This window comes from Ranitomeya variabilis, chromosome 6 (assembly GCF_051348905.1).
Source record: "Ranitomeya variabilis isolate aRanVar5 chromosome 6, aRanVar5.hap1, whole genome shotgun sequence".
NCBI lineage: Eukaryota > Metazoa > Chordata > Amphibia > Anura > Dendrobatidae > Ranitomeya > Ranitomeya variabilis.
In genome coordinates this window covers 425,449,968-425,473,430 of record NC_135237.1, presented here as the reverse complement: position 1 = coordinate 425,473,430, position 23,463 = coordinate 425,449,968, and the positions used below count along the sequence as shown (strand labels likewise).

Here is a 23,463-nt window from a genome sequence, read left to right as displayed (position 1 = left end):
CGTGTTTCATAGGTCCTTGTTGCGGCGGTACGTTGTGCCTGTGGTTCCTTCTGCTGAGCCTCCTGCTCCGGTGTTGGTTGAGGGCGAGTTGGAGTACGTGGTGGAGAAGATCTTGGATTCTCGTCTCTCCAGGCGGAGGCTTCAGTACCTGGTCAAGTGGAAGGGCTATGGTCAGGAAGATAATTCCTGGGTGGTCGCCTCTGATGTTCATGCGGCCGATTTAGTTCGTGCCTTTCACGCCGCTCATCCTGATCGCCCTGGTGGTTGTGGTGAGGGTTCGGTGACCCCTCACTAAGGGGGGGGGTACTGTTGTGATTTTGCTTTTTGCTCCCTCTAGTGGTCATTAGTGATTTGACTCTGGAGCGTCTGTCTTTTTCTATATCCTCACCTGGGCCGTTAGTTCAGGGGCGTTGCTATATAAGCTCCCTGGACCTTCAGTTCAATGCCTGGCATCGTTGAAATCAGAGCTAATCTGTTGTGCTCTTGTCCTCTGATCCTGGTTCCTGTTTTTCAAGCTAAGTCTGCTTCTTTGCTTTTTGCTTTTGTTTTGTTTGGTATTTTTGTCCAGCTTGTTCCTATCTGTATCCTGACCTTTGCTGGAAGCTCTAGGGGGCTGGTGTTCTCCCCCCGGACCGTTAGACGGTTCGGGGGTTCTTGAATCTCCAGTGTGGATTTTTATAGGGTTTTTGTTGACCAGATAAGTTATCTTGCTATATTCTGCTATTAGTAAGCTGGCCTCTCTTTGCTGAACCTGGTTCATTTCTGTGTTTGTCATTTCCTCTTACCTCACCGTTATTATTTGTGGGGGGCTTGTATCTTGCTTTGGGGTCCCTTTCTCTGGAGGCAAGAGAGGTCTTTGTTTTCTTCTCCTAGGGGTAGTTAGATTCTCCGGCTGGCGCGAGTCATCTAGCGATCACCGTAGGCATGATCCCCGGCTACTTCTAGTGTTGGCGTTAGGAGTAGCTATTTGGTCAACCCAGTTACCACAGCCCTATGAGCTGGATTTTTGTATCTTGCAGACTTACACGTTCCTCTGAAACCCTGTCCACTGGGGTCATAACAAGGATCCCAGTTTGTGTCCAGATTTTGGCGATCCTTTTGTGCTAAGTTGGGCATTGAATTGTCTTTTTCGTCAGCCTTCCATCCTCAGACGAATGGTCAAACCGAACGAACTAATCAGACCTTGGAAACTTATTTGAGATGTTTTGTTTCTGCTGACCAGGATGATTGGGTGACCTTTTTGCCATTGGCTGAGTTCGCCCTCAATAATCGGGCTAGTTCTGCTACTTTGGTTTCACCTTTCTTTTGCAATTCTGGTTTTCATCCTCGTTTCTCCTCGGGTCAGGTTGAGTCTTCTGACTGTCCTGGGGTGGATTCTGTGGTGGATAGGTTGCAGCAGATTTGGAACCATGTGGTGAACAATTTGACTTTGTCCCAAGAGAAGGCTCAGCGCTTTGCTAACCGCCGTCGCTGTGTGGGTCCCCGACTTCGTGTGGGGGATTTGGTATGGTTGTCTTCTCGTTATGTCCCGATGAAAGTTTCCTCTCCTAAGTTCAAGCCTCATTTCATCGGTCCTTATAAGATTTTGGAAATCCTCAACCCTGTGTCTTTTCGTTTGGACCTCCCAACATCGTTTGCCATTCATAATGTGTTCCATAGGTCATTGTTGCGGAGATATGTGGTGCCTGTGGTCCCTTCTGTTGATCCTCCTGCTCCGGTCTTGGTCGAGGGGGAGTTGGAATATGTGGTGGAGAAGATCTTGGATTCTCGTATTTCGAGACGGAGACTTCAGTACTTGGTGAAATGGAAGGGTTATGGTCAGTAAGATAATTCCTGGGTTGTCACCTCCGATGTCCATGCGGCCGATTTGGTTCGTGCCTTTCATTTGGCTCGTCCTGATCGGCCTGGGAGCTCTGGTGAGGGTTCGGTGACCCCTCCTCAAGGGGGGGGGGTACTGTTGTGAATTCCGTTCTCGGGCTCCCTCCTGTGGTCATGAGTGGTACTGTGTGAGTTTGTTCTTGGGCTCCCTCTGGTGGCCTTTAGCGATATGGCTGGGCTCAGCTGTTTCATCTCCTGCTAGGCTGGGCCTATTTAACTCACCTGGACCTTTATTTGTCGCCTGCTGTCGGTGTATTCAGTCCTGATCCTGTGCCCTCCAGAATATTTCTTGTGACCAGTCTCCTGCTATGAGAAGCTAAGTTTGCTTGTTCAGTTTCTCATTATTTCCTTGAAAACGTTTCTCATTATATTATGAGTTCAGCCCAGCTTGCTTTCATGTGATTTTTTGCTTGCTGGTTAGTTCTGGGGTGCAGAGTGCGCCCCTCACATCGTGAGTCGGTGTGGGGGTTCTTGTATTCTCTGCGTGGTTTACTTTTGATAGTTTTTGTACTGACCGCACAGACACCTATCTTTATCTGCCTATCTAGTATTAGCGGGCCTCATTTGCTAAACCTGTTTCATCTCTACGTTTGTGTTTTCCCCTTAACTCACCGTTATTATTTGTGGGGGGCTATCTAAAACTTTGGGGATATTTCTCTGAGGCAAGTGAGGTCTTTGCTTTCTCTCTAGGGGTAGTCAGTTTCTCAGGCTGTGACGAGGTGTCTAGGTTTTCAGGTAACGCTCCACAGCTGCCTTTAGTGTGTTTGGATAGGATCAGGATTGCGGTCAGTATAGCTTCCACATCCCCAGAACTTGTCCTATATATTCAGGGTATATGTGTCAGGTCAGTTTGAGATCCTACCACCAGGATCATAACATCCACCCCTATGGGAGGTGGAGCAGCATATTCATTACTGTAATGAGCGGTACCATGTGACCGCTCAGTACAGGAAGAAGCTGCAGCGCCGGGGAAGCAGGGACCTACAGGGACCGCGTCAGGAGCAGGTGAGTATAATTAGACAGCCCCCGCTCCCCTCCCCTGCCGACCCCTGGGTATGACTCGAGTATAAGCTGAGAGGGGGACTTTCAGCCCCCAAAAATGGGCTGAAAATCTCGGCTTATACTCGAGTATATACGGTAGTTTTAGCCCAAGATTTTACATTTTCACACAAGAAGTGGGTAAAAATTGCACCATAATTTGTCCCACAATTTCTACTGAATGTGGCAATACCTCATATATGGCTGTACAGTACTACTGCTTAGCCATTCAGAGAGACTCGGGAGGAACTGAGAGCTATTCACAGATTTTCCTATAATAGTTTGTGGCTCCATATACAGAGCCACCAAGTGCTAGGAGAGCAGAATCCCCTCCCTAAAATGACCCCATTTTGGAAAATATACCCTTTTGGGAATTTATCTACATGTATAGTGATGATTTTGACTCCATGGGTGTTTTCCAGAAACAAGCAGCAGTGAATGTTGCTGAGTGAAATTTGCAACTGCCATTGTAGTGATCAGTATGCTGTAGTCACCAGTACGTTGTAGTGCCCAGCTCATGCTTCTGGAGACAAACACCAATAAATTAGACAGGCACTCATTGCTACAGAAATGCCAAATATGCGGATGCTATATGTTGTTTATGCACACTGGGGCTCAGAAGGGAGGGGGCATTGGGATTTGGGAGCACAAAATTTGCTGAATTTCTTTTGGAGGGTAAAAAGCCATTTAGCTTTTCCAGAGCCTTTGTTCTACTAGTTACTTGGAAACCCCTATACTTCTGTTAACAGATGACAGACCTGAGTGGGGACTTGCTTTTTTGTGGATTGAGTTGAAGCTTTTATTGGGAACATTTTACATAATGTTTGGGATCACACTTATCCGGAGCTCTACGCTGGTCACTTACATTGGAGTTTCCACCAAAATCTCTGATTAATATGATTCAGATGAAACCTCAGAGGGATCCATTCACTATAATGAGGCAGCAGAGTCACTCTGGCCTCTGTTCAGCAGTGTTGTTCTTTTCAGAAGTGCACAAAACTATGACCGACTGCAATTTTATGCACGCCTTAAAAGACGGACACCATTGCATCACAGGTCAGATAGCGTCCACAGTGTCTCCATCTGCCACATTATTGGGAATCTTCTGCAGGGGGTTCCGTCTGAATCATGTATTTTAGAGACTTACATGGAAACCCCAGTGTAAGCGCTCAGCATTGAGCGCAAGGTAAATGTGAGCTGAGCCTTACTGCGATCTTTGGGTGGCAGAATGAACAAATCAACAGTAGGTGAAGAATTTTTTAAATTTATTTTTTACATCATTCCTTGTGTGTTATAAGTGATTAGACGACTTTATTCTTTGGGTCAGTGTAATTGCAATGATGCCAGGTTTTCATCAGGTTTTATGTTTGGCTGCTGTCATGCACTAAAAGACACATTTTTCTGCAAAAATTAGTTTTTGCATTGCCATATTTAGACAGCTAAACTTTTTTCATATTTCTGCCGACAGGGTCATGTGAGGGCTTGTCTTTTGCGGAAGGAGTTGATGTTTTTTATTGCTACCATTTTTTTAGAGAATAAAAACTATTTTATAGAAAAAAATTATTTTGGCATCGCTTTATTCTGAGAGCTATAACTTTTATATTTTTCTGCTGATGGAGCTCTATGATGGCTTGTTTTTTGCGGGACAAGATGACGTTGTCAGCGGTATTATGTTTATTTATATACGTCTTTTTTATCGCGTTTAATTCCACTTTTTGTTTCCCCTTTTGATGATAAAGCAAGTTTTAACTGGTTTGACAGTTTTATATGTCGGGTCATCTTGGATGCGGTGATACCAAATATGTGTACTTTTATTGTTTATATTTTTTTTTCCATAAAAATATTTATTTATGGGTAAAACATATATATATATATATATATATATATATATATATATATATATATATATATATATAACTTTTTTATAATTTTTTAATATATTTTTACAATTTTTTTTTCACTTTTTTATTTTACTTTTTTACTATGTCTCACTATGGGATTTGAATTTTTTGCAGGCTAATCTCTTGTATAGCCTGCATCATGTGAGTCGCCCCCAGGGCAGTGGGGTACTCGGTACCGGGTCCGGTCGCAAGGGGGATGTCATGGTGGCTGCGACCCAGTCCGTGGCCCTGGGCCTCAACGTTAAAGGGGAAAATGTTCAAAGTTTGTCGTAACGCCACCTGTGGAGTTTGGTCAGTAGTAGGACCGACACTGCATTAAAGGGGGTCCCCTGGGGGATGTTGCGGCAGCACAGGTGTTACACTTCCCACAGGTGAAGCGGGGTCCACAGGGGTCCTATGGTGTAGGGCGTGGATGGTATAGCCAGTAAATAAATGGAGGAGACAAGCTGTAAGTCCTTACCTGGTTTACTATGGGTGACAGGCCACAGTCCAGAGTACCAGGCATGGATGATGGTGGTCCTGCCGGTTCAGTGGCAACAGAGGGTTCCCTTCTCCAATAGAGGTCCATGAGCCTTTCCAACTAATGCCATTAAAGGTGAGGTCCCTGCTGCCTGAAGCTTCCTACAGGGTCCTCCAGTTTCCCCCTGTCCTGGGACAGGTACCTGCATGATGGGCAGCTTGAGCCTTTTTACAGGGACTATAACATGCCCCGGGCTCCTCAGGTGCTGCTGCGTCTCAGGCATGGTGCTGGCAGGTAACGTGTAGTGTCGTGCCCTCCAGTTCTGCTCTGTGTCCTAGAGTACCACAAAAGCCTTGGGCTCCCGGTTCCGGGCTACTGCGCTTCAGCTCTGAGGTTGCCCTGCCACAGTTCCCCTCTGAGCTCTGTTCCTCTCCTATGCTCCTTCCCTTCCGGCTACTCCACATACAACAACCCTTCAGGTTCTCTCACTCCTTCCAGAGGCTGCAGCTCCCTCGTGGCTGCCAGGCCTCTCTGTCTGCTCTGCGTCTCTCCTGGACGTCTGTTCTCCTTGGTCTTCAAGGACCAACTCCCTCGCTCCTCCTCTAGGTCAGGAACCATAGCCTAGGGAAGCTCCCCTGAATCCGGGTCCTGAGCTCCCCCTCCTGGCCTGGATTCAGAATGTGTTGCATGCGTGTGCCTTACCTGGTAAAGAGAACTCCATTGCCTCTGCGCATGACATTACCTTCACCTGGGGTGCTGCACATGCACTGAGCACGATCAAGCAACTTTGCTAGCTCTGGTGACCCAGATGTTGTCATGATGACTTCAGGTCACCATGGCAATGATCACGTGGCTCAACGTTATAAACTTCTGTGAAGCACCTGAGGGTTCAATTTGCTCACCACACATCTAGATCAGTTCCCTGAGGTGTCTAGTTTCCAAAATGGTGTCACTTGTGGGGGATCAGAGGCTCTTGAAACACGTCATGGCGTTCGCCAACTGTTCTAGGAAATTTTACATTCAAGTCAAAATGGCACTCCTTCACTTCCGAGCTCTGCCATGCACCCAAACAGTGGTTTTCTCCCTCATATGGGTATTGGAGTACTGAGGAGAAATTACACAACAAATTTTTGAGTCCATTTTTTCCTGTTACCCTTGTCAAAATAAAAACATTTGGATCTAATGTTCATTTTTTTTTACATTCCAAAAATTCCTGTGAAGCACCTGAAGGGTTAATAAACTTCTTAAATGTGTTTTTGAGCACTTTGAGGGGTGCAGTTTTTCGAATGATGTCACTTTTGGGTATCTTCTATTATAGAGACCCCTCAAAGTGACTTCAAATATGATGTAGACCCTAAAAAATGGTTTTGTAAATTCTGTTGTGAAAATGAGAAATCCCTTGTCAAATTTTAACCCCTATAACTTCCTAACAAAAAAAAAATTGTTCCAAAATTGTGCTGATGTAAAGTAGACCTGTGGGAAATGTTACTTATTAACTATTTTGTGTGACATGTCTCTGTGATTTAAGGGCAGAAAAATTCAAATTTGGAAAATTGGCAAACTTTCGCCAAATTTCCATTTTTTTCACAAATAAACGCAAGTCATATCAAAGAAATTTTACCACTATCATGAAGTACAATATGTCGAGAAAACATTCTCAGAATCATCAGGATGGAATGAAAAAAATATGAAGCTTTCACTTATCTCTGATGTCTTGGACCCATAGACATGGAGTTTTTTTGTGTCACTTCTATATTCAGGTGGAATAAATAAACACAAACATAATTCTTTGCATTCCTTTTTCTTGGCTCCAAGTAACATTTCCTACCTTTCCATATAATTTTTTTTCACTTGTGGTTTACTTTTTCTAATTAGTTGAGAACTCTGTCCATTTATCTTAAATAGATAAGTAATTAATTGTAGAAAAATCATCAGACAGCTGTTTGTACATTTTGGCAAAATAAATATCAATCTGTTTGTCATGCCAAGAAGCTGAAGCCCCCGGCAATGCTCTGTGAACGGTGGTGGAACTCATTAGTAAGTGTTCTAGAGTCCCTTTTTCAGGAAAAAAAAGTGTATTGCACAATTCTCAAATAAATTATCGGATTGTTCTTGGCCTTCCAGAGATAAGACTCATTTTGATGTGATGAATTGGTGAACAAGCATTTGTAGAAATGTTCACTCCCAACTATCGGCCCCTCTAAACCGATCGGCAATTACAGGACAAACAAGCAAAATTCCTGTTTGTTTAGTGTGATTATTTTTTAGCCGGGTTAAAAATCATTACTCTCAGCAGTACAGGACATGTGGCGTCGATGAGGATGCTAACCAATGAGCACAGAATGATCATATCAACAATAATTCTGTGTGGATAGAATTTGGGTTGTCCTGTCTAAACGGTCCATTAGATGATTGAAAATTGGCTTACATGTAGCCCATCAACACTTGTCTAATGACCACGGTCTACTTTTTATCTTGGAAATTTTAATTGAGGGTGAAAAACTAGATTTCTAAGAAGAAAGGATAGTGTTATTTGTGCCTCAGTATAAATATTACCAAAAAGTTAAAGATCAGTGCATTGAGTTGGATGTAGATCAACATTTTTAAGTTGATGATGATGAAGTTCCTTTAATGTCTGTCACTATATACATTATATGCGTCACTCATAGGATGTCAAATGAGTGTGATATTGCAGGGTACTTAAGATGCATTGTCCCACAAGAGAGTGATCCCAGTCTACATTTCCCATGTCATCACCCTTGTGGTTGTCTCCATGAATTCCTTGTAATACACAGTCTGCAGGACTTGCAGTTATTTATTATACTGCTGTCTGAGGTGTGTCAGACCACCCCAATTAGCCATGTCCATATCACTGTAGAGTCACCGAGGTCAGCAGTGCTGCTTTCTGTTCTGTAATGTTAAGTCCATCTTTTCTAATCCCACCAGACATATGTCAGTATTTTGATAAGGACACATTACCGGTCTCCATGGCTGTCTGTAACCTCAAAACTGCTAGGCAATGAAAAGCCACTTTTAGTCATAGGCATCCATCATTTATAGGTTATAATGCCACCCTTCTAATTGATGCATTATAAAAAGTTATTGAAACACTTTCTATGACGTCTTTTTTAATCAATGCTTATGACGGATGTATATCTGGTATCCATCACCTATAAGATCCCATGTTTAAAATGTACCCCAAAACATAGTTTATGTTAAAAGGTACTGAATAGCATTGCATCTTAAGCACATGTGAGGAAGTGGTATTTGTCATATGGTTCTGCTCTTTGGGAACTATCTAGGGGTATGCCAAAAATTAATGGTTATCACCATTATTTGTATTTGTCCATAAATCGTATATAGAATGATAAATAAGGCACTGCACAGAGAATCCTGCAAAGTTATGTAACATAGCACGGGGGTAGCCGTGGGCGAGGTACTCATCTCTTGTGCCCCGACACGTTACATGAGGGTGGGAGTCCTGGCTAGGTGTATGGACGTGTGCTTTGGGGGTGCTATGCCGTTGCAGGCTGCATATAGCCGATTACTTTTGTTTGCCAGGACCAGATGTTTGACAGTTCAATGAGGGAGTCCACCAGTCAAAAATAAAGTTTTTTTTCAAAGATGACTTGGAAGGGATTGTATACATTAAATAGCGGGCACATAACTTGATGAACGTTTCCTTTCCAATACGAAATTCCCACAGACAGTTTCAATTCCTTCCTCTGTACTCGTTTGTCCTATGCTACAAAGTTCCCTTCTAATTCACCTCAGGCCATCTTAGTGCTACAGTACAGTTAGCAAGAGTCCTATACTCAACCTGTGGGTCTTCTTTCCCCTCTAGGGAACTATATTGACAGTATGGCTGGTACTTAACTTCTCTGTCACTGACGCCTTGAAATCTCCATCCATGACACTCTCTTCGTTTTACGTACTCTGTCCCATCCAAGCTCGATAGTTCTGTGAGTTTTAAATTCTGGTAATCATGACCCAGGACACATCTCCAAATGATCACTGTTCTTTCAGTCCCTTCTCCCTCTTGCCCTCCGCTAGAATCTCGCTTGTTATGGTTCTCAATGGCAAGAGAACATAGCCCAGCAAACATAAGTACTAGCTCTTGGAAGGATGGAAACTAAACTGACCATGAACTAAACCTGCCGCACAACTAACAGTAGCCGGGTAGCGTTGCCTACGTTTTTATCCCTAGACGCCCAGCGCCGGCCGGAGGACTAACTAATCCTGGCAGAGGAAAATATAGTCCTGGCTCACCTCTAGAGAAATTTCCCCGATAGGCAGACAGAGGCCCCCACATATATTGGCGGTGATTTTAGATGAAATGACAAACGTAGTATGAAAATAGGTTTAGCAAAATTGAGGTCCGCTTACTAGATAGCAGGAAGACAGAAAGGGCACTTTCATGGTCAGCTGAAAACCCTATCAAAATACCATCCTGAAATTACTTTAAGACTCTAGTATTAACTCATAACATCAGAGTGGCAATTTCAGATCACAAGAGCTTTCCAGACACAGAAACGAAACTACAGCTGTGAACTGGAACAAAATGCAAAAACAAACGAGGACTAAAGTCCAACTTAGCTGGGAGTTGTCTAGCAGCAGGAACATGCACAGAAAGGCTTCTGATTACAATGTTGACCGGCATGGAAGTGACAGAGGAGCAAGGTTAAATAGCGACTCCCACATCCTGATGGAAACAGGTGAACAGAGGGGATGATGCACACCAGTTCAATTCCACCAGTGGCCACCGGGGGAGCCCAAAATCCAATTTCACAACAGTACCCCCCCCTCAAGGAGGGGGCACCGAACCCTCACCAGAACCACCAGGGCGATCAGGATGAGCCCTATGAAAGGCACGGACCAGATCGGAGGCATGAACATCAGAGGCAGTCACCCAAGAATTATCCTCCTGACCGTATCCCTTCCATTTGACCAAATACTGGAGTTTCCGTCTGGAAACACGGTAGTCCAAGATTTTTTCCACAACGTACTCCAACTCGCCCTCAACCAACACCGGAGCAGGAGGCTCAACGGAAGGCACAACCGGTACCTCATACCTGCGCAACAATGACCGATGAAAAACATTATGAATAGAAAAAGATGCAGGGAGGTCCAAACGGAAGGACACAGGGTTAAGAATCTCCAATATCTTGTACGGGCCGATGAACCGAGGCTTAAACTTAGGAGAAGAAACCCTCATAGGGACAAAACGAGAAGACAACCACACCAAGTCCCCAACACAAAGCCGAGGACCAACCCGACGCCGGCGGTTGGCAAAAAGCTGAGTCTTCTCCTGGGACAACTTCAAATTGTCCACTACCTGCCCCCAAATCTGATGCAACCTCTCCACCACAGCATCCACTCCAGGACAATCCGAAGATTCCACCTGACCAGAAGAAAATCGAGGATGAAACCCCGAATTACAGAAAAAAGGAGACACCAAGGTGGCAGAGCTGGCCCGATTATTGAGGGCAAACTCCGCTAAAGGCAAAAAAGCAACCCAATCATCCTGATCTGCAGACACAAAACACCTCAAATATGTCTCCAAGGTCTGATTCGTCCGCTCGGTCTGGCCATTTGTCTGAGGATGGAAAGCAGACGAGAAAGACAAATCTATGCCCATCCTAGCACAGAATGCTCGCCAAAATCTAGACACGAATTGGGTTCCTCTGTCAGAAACGATATTCTCCGGAATACCATGCAAACGGACCACATTTTGAAAAAACAGAGGAACCAACTCGGAAGAAGAAGGCAACTTAGGCAGGGGAACCAAATGGACCATCTTAGAGAAACGGTCACACACCACCCAGATGACAGACATCTTCTGAGAAACAGGAAGATCCGAAATAAAATCCATCGAGATGTGCGTCCAGGGCCTCTTCGGGATAGGCAAGGGCAACAACAATCCACTAGCCCGAGAACAACAAGGCTTGGCCCGAGCACAAACGTCACAAGACTGCACAAAGCCTCGCACATCTCGAGACAGGGAAGGCCACCAGAAGGACCTTGCCACCAAATCCCTGGTACCAAAGATTCCAGGATGACCTGTCAACGCAGAAGAATGAACCTCAGAAATGACTTTACTGGTCCAATCATCAGGAACAAACAGTCTACCAGGTGGGCAACGATCAGGTCTATCCGCCTGAAACTCCTGCAAGGCCCGCCGCAGGTCTGGAGAAACGGCAGACAATATCACTCCATCCTTAAGGATACCTGTAGGTTCAGAGTTACCAGGGGAGTCAGGCTCAAAACTCCTAGAAAGGGCATCCGCCTTAACATTCTTAGAACCCGGCAGGTAGGACACCACAAAATTAAACCGAGAGAAAAACAACGACCAGCGCGCCTGTCTAGGATTCAGGCGTCTGGCGGACTCAAGATAAATTAGATTTTTGTGGTCAGTCAATACCACCACCTGATGTCTAGCCCCCTCAAGCCAATGACGCCACTCCTCAAAAGCCCACTTCATGGCCAAAAGCTCCCGATTCCCAACATCATAATTCTGCTCGGCGGGCGAAAATTTACGCGAGAAAAAGGCACAAGGTCTCATCACGGAACAATCGGAACTTCTCTGCGACAAAACTGCCCCAGCTCCGATTTCAGAAGCGTCGACCGCAACCTGAAAAGGAAGAGCAACATCAGGCTGACGCAACACAGGGGCAGAAGAAAAGCGGCGCTTAAGCTCCCGAAAGGCCCCCACAGCAGCAGGGGACCAATCAGCAACATCAGCACCCTTCTTAGTCAAATCAGTCAATGGTTTAACAACATCAGAAAAACCAGCAATAAATCGACGATAAAAGTTAGCAAAGCCCAAAAATTTCTGAAGACTCTTAAGAGAAGAGGGTTGCGTCCAATCACAAATAGCCTGAACCTTGACAGGATCCATCTCGATGGAAGAGGGGGAAAAAATATATCCCAAAAAGGAAATCTTTTGAACCCCAAAAACGCACTTAGAACCCTTCACACACAAGGAATTAGACCGCAAAACCTGAAAAACCCTCCTGACCTGCTGGACATGAGAGTCCCAGTCATCCGAAAAAATCAAAATATCATCCAGATACACAATCATAAATTTATCCAAATAATCACGGAAAATGTCATGCATAAAGGACTGAAAGACTGAAGGGGCATTTGAAAGACCAAAAGGCATCACCAAATACTCAAAGTGGCCCTCGGGCGTATTAAATGCGGTCTTCCACTCATCCCCCTGCTTAATTCGCACCAAATTATACGCCCCACGGAGATCTATCTTAGAGAACCACTTGGCCCCCTTTATGCGAGCAAACAAATCAGTCAGCAGTGGCAACGGATATTGATATTTAACCGTGATTTTATTCAAAAGCCGATAATCAATACACGGTCTCAAAGAGCCATCTTTCTTAGCCACAAAGAAAAAACCGGCTCCTAAGGGAGATGACGAAGGACGAATATGTCCCTTTTCCAAGGACTCCTTTATATATTCTCGCATAGCAGCATGTTCAGGCACAGACAGATTAAATAAACGACCCTTAGGGTATTTACTACCCGGAATCAAATCTATGGCACAATCGCACTCCCGGTGCGGAGGTAATGAACCAAGCTTAGGTTCTTCAAAAACGTCACGATATTCAGTCAAGAATTCAGGAATCTCAGAGGGAATAGATGATGAAATGGAAACCACAGGTACGTCCCCATGCGTCCCCTTACATCCCCAGCTTAACACAGACATAGCTTTCCAGTCAAGGACTGGGTTATGAGATTGCAGCCATGGCAATCCAAGCACCAACACATCATGTAGGTTATACAGCACAAGAAAGCGAATAATCTCCTGATGATCCGGATTAATCCGCATAGTTACTTGTGTCCAGTATTGTGGTTTATTACTAGCCAATGGGGTGGAGTCAATCCCCTTCAGGGGTATAGGAGTTTCAAGAGGCTCCAAATCATACCCACAGCGTTTGGCAAAGGACCAATCCATAAGACTCAAAGCGGCGCCAGAGTCGACATAGGCATCCGCGGTAATAGATGATAAAGAACAAATCAGGGTCACAGATAGAATAAACTTAGACTGTAAAGTGCCAATTGAAACAGACTTATCAAGCTTCTTAGTACGCTTAGAGCATGCTGATATAACATGAGTTGAATCACCGCAATAGAAGCACAACCCATTTTTTCGTCTTAAATTCTGCCGTTCACTTCTGGACAGAATTCTATCACATTGCATATTCTCTGGCGTCTTCTCAGTAGACACCGCCAAATGGTGCACAGGTTTGCGCTCCCGCAGACGCCTATCGATCTGGATAGCCATTGTCATGGAATCATTCAGACCCGCGGGCACAGGGAACCCCACCATAACATCCTTAATGGCATCAGAGAGACCCTCTCTGAAATTCGCCGCCAGGGCGCACTCATTCCACTGAGTAAGCACAGCCCATTTACGGAATTTCTGGCAGTATATTTCAGCTTCGTCTTGCCCCTGAGATAGGGACATCAAGGCCTTTTCCGCCTGAAGCTCTAACTGAGGTTCCTCATAAAGCAACCCCAAGGCCAGAAAAAACGCATCCACATTGAGCAACGCAGGATCCCCTGGAGCCAATGCAAAAGCCCAATCCTGAGGGTCGCCCCGGAGCAAGGAAATCACAATCCTGACCTGCTGAGCAGGATCTCCAGCAGAGCGAGATTTCAGGGACAAAAACAACTTGCAATTATTTTTGAAATTTTGAAAGCAAGATCTATTCCCCGAGAAAAATTCAGGCAAAGGAATTCTAGGTTCAGATATAGGAACATGAACAACAAAATCTTGTAAATTTTGAACCTTCGTGGTGAGATTATTCAAACCTGCAGCTAAACTCTGAATATCCATTTTAAACAGGTGAACACAGAGCCATTCCAGGATTAGAAGGAGAGAGAGAGAGAGAGAAAGGCTGCAATATAGGCAGACTTGCAAGAGATACAATTACAAGCACACTCAGAACTGAAGGGAAGGGAAAAAAAAAAAATCTTCAGCAGACTTCTCTTTTCTCTCCTTTCTCTGTCAATTAATTTAACCCTTTTTGGCCGGTCAAACTGTTATGGTTCTCAATGGCAAGAGAACATAGCCCAGCAAACATAAGTACTAGCTCTTGGAAGGATGGAAACTAAACTGACCATGAACTAAACCTGCCGCACAACTAACAGTAGCCGGGTAGCGTTGCCTACGTTTTTATCCCTAGATGCCCAGCGCCGGCCGGAGGACTAACTAATCCTGGCAGAGGAAAATATAGTCCTGGCTCACCTCTAGAGAAATTTCCCCGATAGGCAGACAGAGGCCCCCACATATATTGGCGGTGATTTTAGATGAAATGACAAACGTAGTATGAAAATAGGTTTAGCAAAATTGAGGTCCGCTTACTAGATAGCAGGAAGACAGAAAGGGCACTTTCATGGTCAGCTGAAAACCCTATCAAAATACCATCCTGAAATTACTTTAAGACTCTAGTATTAACTCATAACATCAGAGTGGCAATTTCAGATCACAAGAGCTTTCCAGACACAGAAACGAAACTACAGCTGTGAACTGGAACAAAATGCAAAAACAAACGAGGACTAAAGTCCAACTTAGCTGGGAGTTGTCTAGCAGCAGGAACATGCACAGAAAGGCTTCTGATTACAATGTTGACCGGCATGGAAGTGACAGAGGAGCAAGGTTAAATAGCGACTCCCACATCCTGATGGAAACAGGTGAACAGAGGGGATGATGCACACCAGTTCAATTCCACCAGTGGCCACCGGGGGAGCCCAAAATCCAATTTCACAACACTCGCTATTCTTTGTCTTTGTCTCCTCTCTCATTAGGGACACCCACACCATGCGGAGATACTAACATCAGACCTTAGGTCTTCTTTATATGCAAACTAGACCATTTCTGACATTACCTCTGTCCCTTCATCTTAACCCCTCCCACTCTGGGCTAGTCCCAACCATTAGCTTTTACCTTCTGTGCTGTCAAAGAACACACACCATTAACACTATTAAAGCATTTCACAGTTCACATTACACATCAAAATACGTTTATAACAATAAACAGGTTCTTCAAGCAGAAATGCGGGCAATAAGTCCATCTCCTTACATTCCGCCTTTTTTAATGTTGGCGTTCTTTGGCCATCCAGGACCTGCAAAACAGCAACACACTTTTGCACATTACTTAGACCAGACCAGATAAGTATTTTTCTTTTACTTGAGAGACACAGCGCCGGTCCTACTTGGCTATTACTCTGGAATCATGACCATCCGAGTCCTTTTTATTTTCCTCCTAACTTGACATGAGTCCTTCAGGTTAATTTGGCTCCCCTCAAGCCAACAACACAGTTTTTCTCTTTAAGGGTAGCCCTTTTCATCAGAGTCTATGGTACCTCTTCAATCTATAGGACGGGGACACTAACCGCCATTACAAAGTTCGTGCTCAGTGGCATCTTAGACCATGTAATGGTCGCTATCCTTTATATAACTCAAGTCTTCTCCGCATAACTCTGCTCTTATAGCTGCAAGACTCGATCTTGCTGACTGCACCAATTGTAACTCGGTTCAGGGCGCTAGTTGTGGGCGAGGTATTTGTCTCTTGCACGTTACATGAAGATGGGTGTCCTGGCTGGGTGTGTGGGCTTGTGCTGTGGGGGCGCTACATCTCTCGTAGGCTGCATGTAACCGATGGCTTTGCATTACCAGGACCAGATGTTTAACAGTTTAATGAGGGAGATCACCAGTCAAACATAAACTATTTACTCAACAATAACTTGGAAGGGATTATATACAGTAAATAGAAGGCACACAACTTGATGGACATTGCTTTACAATACAGAGCATTTTCCCGCAGTTTCAATTTCTTCCTCTTTGCTCATTTGTCCTATACTTCAATGTTCCTTTATTCTTCACCACAACCCTGTCCAATAGTTCAGTTATCAAGACTCTTTACTCAACCTGCAGTTCTGCATCTTTTTTCCCCTCTAGGAAACTATATTGCCAGTATGGTTGGTACTTAACTTCTCCATCACTGATGCCTTGGAACTCTTGCCTAGGTCACTCTCTTCATTTTATGTACTCTGTCCCTTCCAGGCCCGTTAGCTCTGTGAGTTATCCTCTGAGCTGTACTGCTAGGTGTCCTGACTCACGAACTGTCTCCGATTTATCACTCTGTTCTTTCTGTCCCTTCTCCCTGTTGCTCTCCACTAGGATATCGCTATCCTTTATCTCTTGTTACCACTCTTGCTAGGGTTACCCAGGTCATGTGGCACTGCTCACATCAGACCTTAGGTCTTTTTTGTATGCACACTGGGCCTTTTCTGACATTCTAACAGGACATTAATTCTTACCCTTCAGCTTAGCCCCTTCCACTTTGGACTAGTCCCAACCATTAACTCTTACCTTCCCTACTGTCAAACAGCACACACCATTAACACATTTCACAGTCCACATTACATATCAAAATACTTCTACAACAATACATATGTTCTTCAAGGAGAAATGTAAATGTGGGCAATCTGTCCATCTCCTTACAGTAAGGACAGCCCTGCATTCACACATCCGTTTCCTCATTCTACATTACATTTCCTTTCAACTGAGAAAAATAAATATCTTTCCATAAATTTTCAAACTGACCATTTCAAAGTGGCCCCTTCCCATTAGATGTTATATGGTGTTTTTTTTTAAATAAGGATTTCTATGTGACAAGGGAAGAACACAGAACAGCACACTGGCGGACACAGGAAGAAGAGGGCCCCTGTGCAAGAATAATATAGGGGCCCTTTGCAGCCCAAAAGCTCCTAAAAATGCAAAATTGCACCTGCTTTGTGTGTAGAAATGGGCCCACTTACCTTTTGGGCCTCTGTGCGCCTGCACAGGTTGCACCAATGATATGTCCCCCCTCGAACAGCATGGCTTCTCAATGTCAGCAGTCCTGTGTGGCGTAAGCTTGCTATTCTTCCAAGAACATTATATCATTGTGTGACATCATATGGTCTGCAGGTTTCACTCAAGACAACAAACCTGTTGTTTCTGGTAGTATTATTCCTGGCTCTGCTGACAGAGGCTACAGCTTTTCTTTCCACAGTAAACAGCGAGTTTAACAAGCAAACCAACAATGCCAGCACTGTTACTGGCGCTGTAACACCTATTAAGTATTTATTATGAAGCTGTTCACTAATTTACACTTCCCTCTACGATTATTTTATTTTTATTTTTATCAACCTTATAAAAGCTTTTCAAATAAAAGAGACTAATGCATACCTCTAAGCAGTCACAGACAAGAAACCATGATTTGATATCATAAGAGGTATCTATTTATATATATTTATTTATGGATATATATAGTATATAAAGTGTTCACAACACAAATTAGTATATCCCCTTTGAAATGGAAGATTTTAATCAGTATCTTACTGAGCAAGGGACAATTTCTTTAATTTTGGGAAAGATCGAGTTTCATAGAAATTGTTTTTATCCCATAACATGAAAGTAAAGTCAATAATATACCTTTCATAGCAAAATTTTCAGATTTACTTAAATTAGTTGATTCAAAAATGAATACACCCCACATAAAAAACAACAACTGCATCTAGGATTTTGTATGACCTCCATGATTTTTAAGGACAGCACCAAACCTTCTAGGCATGGGATGAACAAGTTGGCGACATATTGCAGCATCTATATTTTTCCATTCTTCAAAAATGACTTCTTTTAGAGACTGAATGCCAGGGTAGCCAACTGTCCTGAAATTCCTGGACAGTCCGTAAAAATAGGGCATTTTTTTGCCCTGTCAGTAAAAAAAAACTCTGGGGCGTCCGTGATTTTTTGGAGGCTGAAGAAACTTAAACAGATTTTTTTTTTTACGGTAATTATCGTAATTTTACTGTTTACAGTGAATCTTCATATCACAATTATGGGCTGTAGATATGTATTATGTATAATCATAAATGTTTATTATGGTTTTTCAATGTGTCCGTAAAAAATATTGTCTGTCCGTGATTTTCTGATAAGCTGTCCATAAAAAATAAAAAGTTGCCAACCCTGCTGTATGCTGGATGGAGAGTGATGTTCAACTTGTCTCTTCTGAATTCCCCATAGGTGTTCAATTGGGTTCAAATCAGGAGACATAGTTGGCAACTGAATCACTTTCACCTTGTTCTTTTTCAGAAATTCCACAGTCTCCTTCGATGTGTGTCTTGGATTATTGTCACGTTGGAAAAGTTGCACGTCTCTCAAGTGCATGGACAGATGGTAGCATCTTCTCTTTCAATATAGAGCAGTACAGTACATCTGAGAATTCATCATTCCATCAATGAAATGTAGCTCCTCGATACCAGCAGCACTCATGCAGCCCCACATAAGGACACTGCTACCACCATGTTTCACTGTAAGCACCATGCATTTTTCTTTGTACTCCTCACCTTTGAAGCCATGAGTTCCAAAGACATACATTTTGGTGTCACCACTCGAGAGTATTGAGTCCCAATTGTCTTTATATTTTTCAGCATGAGACCTGGCAAATTGTAGATGGGCATGTGTTTTAGAAGAGAGTTCCTTCGTGAATGACACTCATGAATGCCATTCTTCTGCAGTATACTTTGTACTGTGTCATGGGAAACACCCAGCTTACTACTTCTTTATCTAACTACAGCAAATTTGCATGTCAATTTTCTTAATCCCTTCTCATCAGAAGATGCTTCTGGTTAGATGTTAAAACTTCCTTGGTCGGCCTGGAAATCTCTGTGACATGGTTGCAGTTCCATCTTTGTTACATTTTAATATCCCTTTTGCTACAGTGTTCTAATTGATAAGTAAAGCTTTGCTGATCTTCTTGTTGCCTTCACTATTTTTGTGTAAATAAATTATTTTTTATCTCAGGTCTTATGACATTTCTCTCCCATGTGGTGCAATTGCTGACAGCATGAAATATGAAGGGTTTCATATTAAAGGGTGTAAGGCACCAGCTTTCACACCAGCATTATAATGAGGCAGTGACCCAAGTAAGTTCAACATGAAGGGCTTCATTTGCCAAATTACAAAATAAACTCAAAGATTTATCATCCAGTTTGCAGCTGTAACAGCTGTATCCAGTTTGATGCCTCGGGTGTTGTAATGGCTTTACCCAAGTCTCTGACACCTGCACCATCGTAGGAATCTTGGGTGTGGTAATAGCTTTGCCCAAGTTTCTGGCTCTGGTCTGTGTTCAACCTCACACAGCCAGGCACACACACATTATCTCCAGCTCTACTGCACGGGAAAACAACAATCACACATCCAACCCTAATCTGCATTTTTAAATGTGAATCGTGGCCATGGGCCACTTGCAAGGCCCGGACTGGAGGGAAAGATCCATCCCACTACCTTCCTACAGATCTTTCCAAAAATAAAAGGCCATATCAGGTTTTCCTAAATCTGACTTGGTCAAATAATTTGACCCAGTCCACAGTTACTTTTATTTTGTGTTGTAACCACAGCTGTGGCTGTGATTACAACACTCTCCAGCGGGTTCAGTATGTTTCCAGACACATCCTGGGGAACACATAACATCCCTTTTATATGGCTCCAATCACTTTCTCTCAAGGGGTTGTCACATTTATAAGATTATCTCAGCACAATAACATTTTTTAACACATACAATTGTGGAACTTATTATTACTCCAAGATTTATTGATTAAAATGTACTTTGTTAGTGGGAAAACTCATTTAAATAAATTAGGTGCATCATACAACACCAAGCCGTTCATTAAGACTGACGTTAACAATATCAATTAAAATTCTCAAATTTTGCAGTATCTCTTCTTTTTGTCAGTGTGAACATATTTTATCAATTACAACAGAAAGTTGGTTTCAATGATATGCAAATTCATCTGTAGTGTAAATCTCTCTCCTCTGCAATCTACAATGAAACTTGGACTTTTTACTAAGAAAGATTTGTTTAAAGGGGATCGTTCACCAGTATGAACAAGGTAAACTGACCACATCATTGAATAGTAGTTGTAGAGTTGAGTAAAATATAGTTTTTATATTTTAATTTATCATTTCCGTAGCAGAGGTATTCACTTGGAAAAGTTTAGATTCTAATTTATTCTAGCCCAAAAAGTATTAGAAGAGCTTTGTCTCTCCGGGCATACACTTCTTCCCCTGGAAAAAAAATGCACCATCAACAAAGCTTCTGAGAGACATGTAATAACAGACAGCCTTGCTCTCCTTCCTTATCTCTGCAACCACTGTGTAGAGGAGAGTATTGTTATGTGCCAGTTCAAGAGAATATTGGATCAGAAAAAATTCAAATTTTCCTGTTTGTGCAAAAATTTGAATTGTGATAATAATAAAGTTAAACGTAATATGTAAAAAAAATACATAAAAAAATCCTTACACACACCACTCATTTCCCCAGCCCCTTAGCTCTTCACCATAGAATCTTCTGATTCCCGCAGCTAATGCTAAAATTCCCAGGCCTCTCACACTGAGCAAAAACTTCCGGCTCTAATAAGAAGTCTGTGGATTTCAGCGTGAGCTGCGGGGATCAGAAAATGTTACAACTTACAAGGACTGGGCAGGCAATGATTAGGAGTAGAAGGGCCGGAGAGGTGTGTGGTATTGTACCAAAACTAATTACGTCCTCAAAAACACATTGAAGTTCAAAAAAAGTTGAAGATCAAAAGAGTTTTACATCATTTTAAAAATTTGGGGTATCTACAATTACGTGATAACTCTGTTCAGTCTGGCCAAATACTCTATAGGAAAAAAAAAATAATACTTTTCTATTTCACAACCTGATGGAACAAATTGATGTGAAATGTAGTTATTTATGGCCTTGATACGGTTAGACTATGATGCAGGCTGATATCACCATACAATAGTTTTCTCAATAGACAATGTCCTTCTATTTATTATGACTAGAAGTTCTTGACTGCAGGGGCTCCCATAGTACTCACAGTTGACATCAGTTACAAAAGTTCAGAGCTGGCACATATTTACTGTGTTATGTATGAGAGAGCAATACTCTCAAGTTTATCAATCATTGACATGCACTTTCTGTATGCATAGTCATAAGATATACACTATTATAATGAAAAGCTAGTAAGGCTTACCTTGGCTATATACATGCGATTCTTGTACACAAAACCAACAGGATCACAATAATAATTTTGAGGATGCATTATTTTTTTTGCTTACAATAAACAAGAATGGCCAGATAATCTGACAAATTATGTGAAATAGCTTTTTAGTAATGTTTCTTTCATAAACTTTTACATATTTCTTACATTAAAGGCAACAGAACAGTGGATTAACCACAGATTTACAGAAGTCAATTGATCAGTTATCTTGTTTATAACAACCCTTTATCTTCATATATTATGCGCTATGTGAATATATTGTTAGTGAACTTTTAGCGTTAGCAGGTAATTTGAAGGTGAAATAAGAATCTAGTATTTTCAATCAAATGAAAACCATGGGCGAGCAGGCAGCCTGATTTATTTAAGAAACAGGCATCAATGTCTGATCTTCACAATACATTTGTGGAAGTGTATCATGACCCAAACAATGAAGATTTCTGTGGAGCTCAGAAGAAGAATTGTTGATGATCATCAAGCTGGAAAATGTTACAAAACCATCTCGAAAGAGTTTGACCGCCACCACTCCAGAGTCAGACAGATTGAATACAAATGGAGGAAAACCAAGACCATTATAACCCTTCTTAGAATTGATCAATTAACAATGACCATTCCAAAAGGAAATTATCTATTAGTCCAATAGGTGACAAAGAAACCTAAGGTACCCTCTAAGAAACTAAAGGTCTCATCAGGAGGACAGTGAATTATAATGTACATTGTTAAGATCTGGAGAGGGACAGAAGTGCACACAAAATAGGGCAATATCGTCTGGTAAGGGATAGGTATAATCAATGGTAGCACTCATCTAGAGGTGCAACAGGCACAACACCTATGAAGGCATGGAAAGCTGCTGCTGCCCTGTGGCTGCCAGAAAAAGTTCTTCCAGAGGTATAATTTCAAAAATGTTTGTTTATACCTTGAGAAAGGCGCAGGTCCAAGGCAGAAACCTGTTGGTGTTAGTAAAAACTGTTTTGGAATCCCAAGGCTATTAATTCATTAATCCCTGCAGTGTAGACCACCTAAACATACCAGCTTCCATTTTTGCCAGAATAATGTACATAGCAGTATTGCAAGAAGAAAGCCATTTCTCTCCAAAAAGAGCATTGTTCCCTGGCTGAAATTTGCAAACGATCATCTAGAAATGCCAGTAGGCTACTGAAACATTCTTTTGTGGATAGATGAGACCAAAATAAAGCTTTTTGGTTTAAATGAGAAAAACCTCATACTGTCTGGGAAACATAGTGGTAGCATGGTTTGAACCTATTTTGCTGCATCTGGGCCAGGACTAGTTGCTAGCATTGATAGAATCATTTTGAATTTAATCAGCAATTTCTGAAGAAAAATGTCAGGACATCTGTGAATAAATAGAATCTCAAGAGAAAGTGGGTAAAGACTACAATCCAAATTCTGCAAAAGATTGGATAGAGTAGAAAAAAAATTATAGTTTTGGAACGGCCTAGTCAAAGTCCTGACCTTAATCCTATAGAAATGTTGTGGAAGGTCCTGAAGCGAGCAGTTTATACAAGAAAATAAATTAACATAACAGAGATGAAGGTTTTTTGTAGGCAGAAATGGCTAAAATTCCTCCAAACTGATGTGTAGCACTAATCATCAATTACTGGAAAAGCTTATATGCAGTTATTGCTGCACAATGGGGTGCCACCAGATTCTGAAAGCGAAGGTTCACATACTTTTGCTAAACACAAACGTGATATTGGATCATTTTGCTCAATAAAAAAATTACAAAGTTTAATATTTTTTACTGATTAGTTTGAGTTCTCTGTTTACTTTTAGGAATTATGTGAAAATCGGTCAAATGTGGGCAGAAATAAGGACTATTCAGAAGGGTTCACAAACTTTTAAGCAGCACTATATTTACTTAAAATAACAAAGGGAAGAGATATTCACCCTCCCGAGGTCCCGCGCCAGCTCCCTGCTGCTTTGATTTCTGCATTTTGGCTACAGCAGTAACTTCACATTGCCAGATCTCATCACCACTGCGGTCAATCAATGAGCTCAGCGGCTATACAAGGCTCAAGACCATCTACCTCAGAACAGGCAGTGATTGGCTGCAGTG

General features: G+C 42.5%; 1 long non-coding RNA gene across 1 annotated transcript in view; it reads left to right on the top strand.

Moving 5' to 3' along the window:
• LOC143782654 (uncharacterized) overlaps positions 1-19,133 on the top strand; it is a 44,035-nt gene extending 24,902 nt beyond the window's left edge. Inside the window, exons 2-3 of the long non-coding RNA XR_013217014.1 lie at positions 18,436-18,655; positions 18,774-19,133. This is a non-coding gene — a long non-coding RNA (uncharacterized LOC143782654). The remainder of the gene's footprint in view (positions 1-18,435; positions 18,656-18,773) is intronic.
• Positions 19,134-23,463: the final 4,330 nt, after the last annotated feature.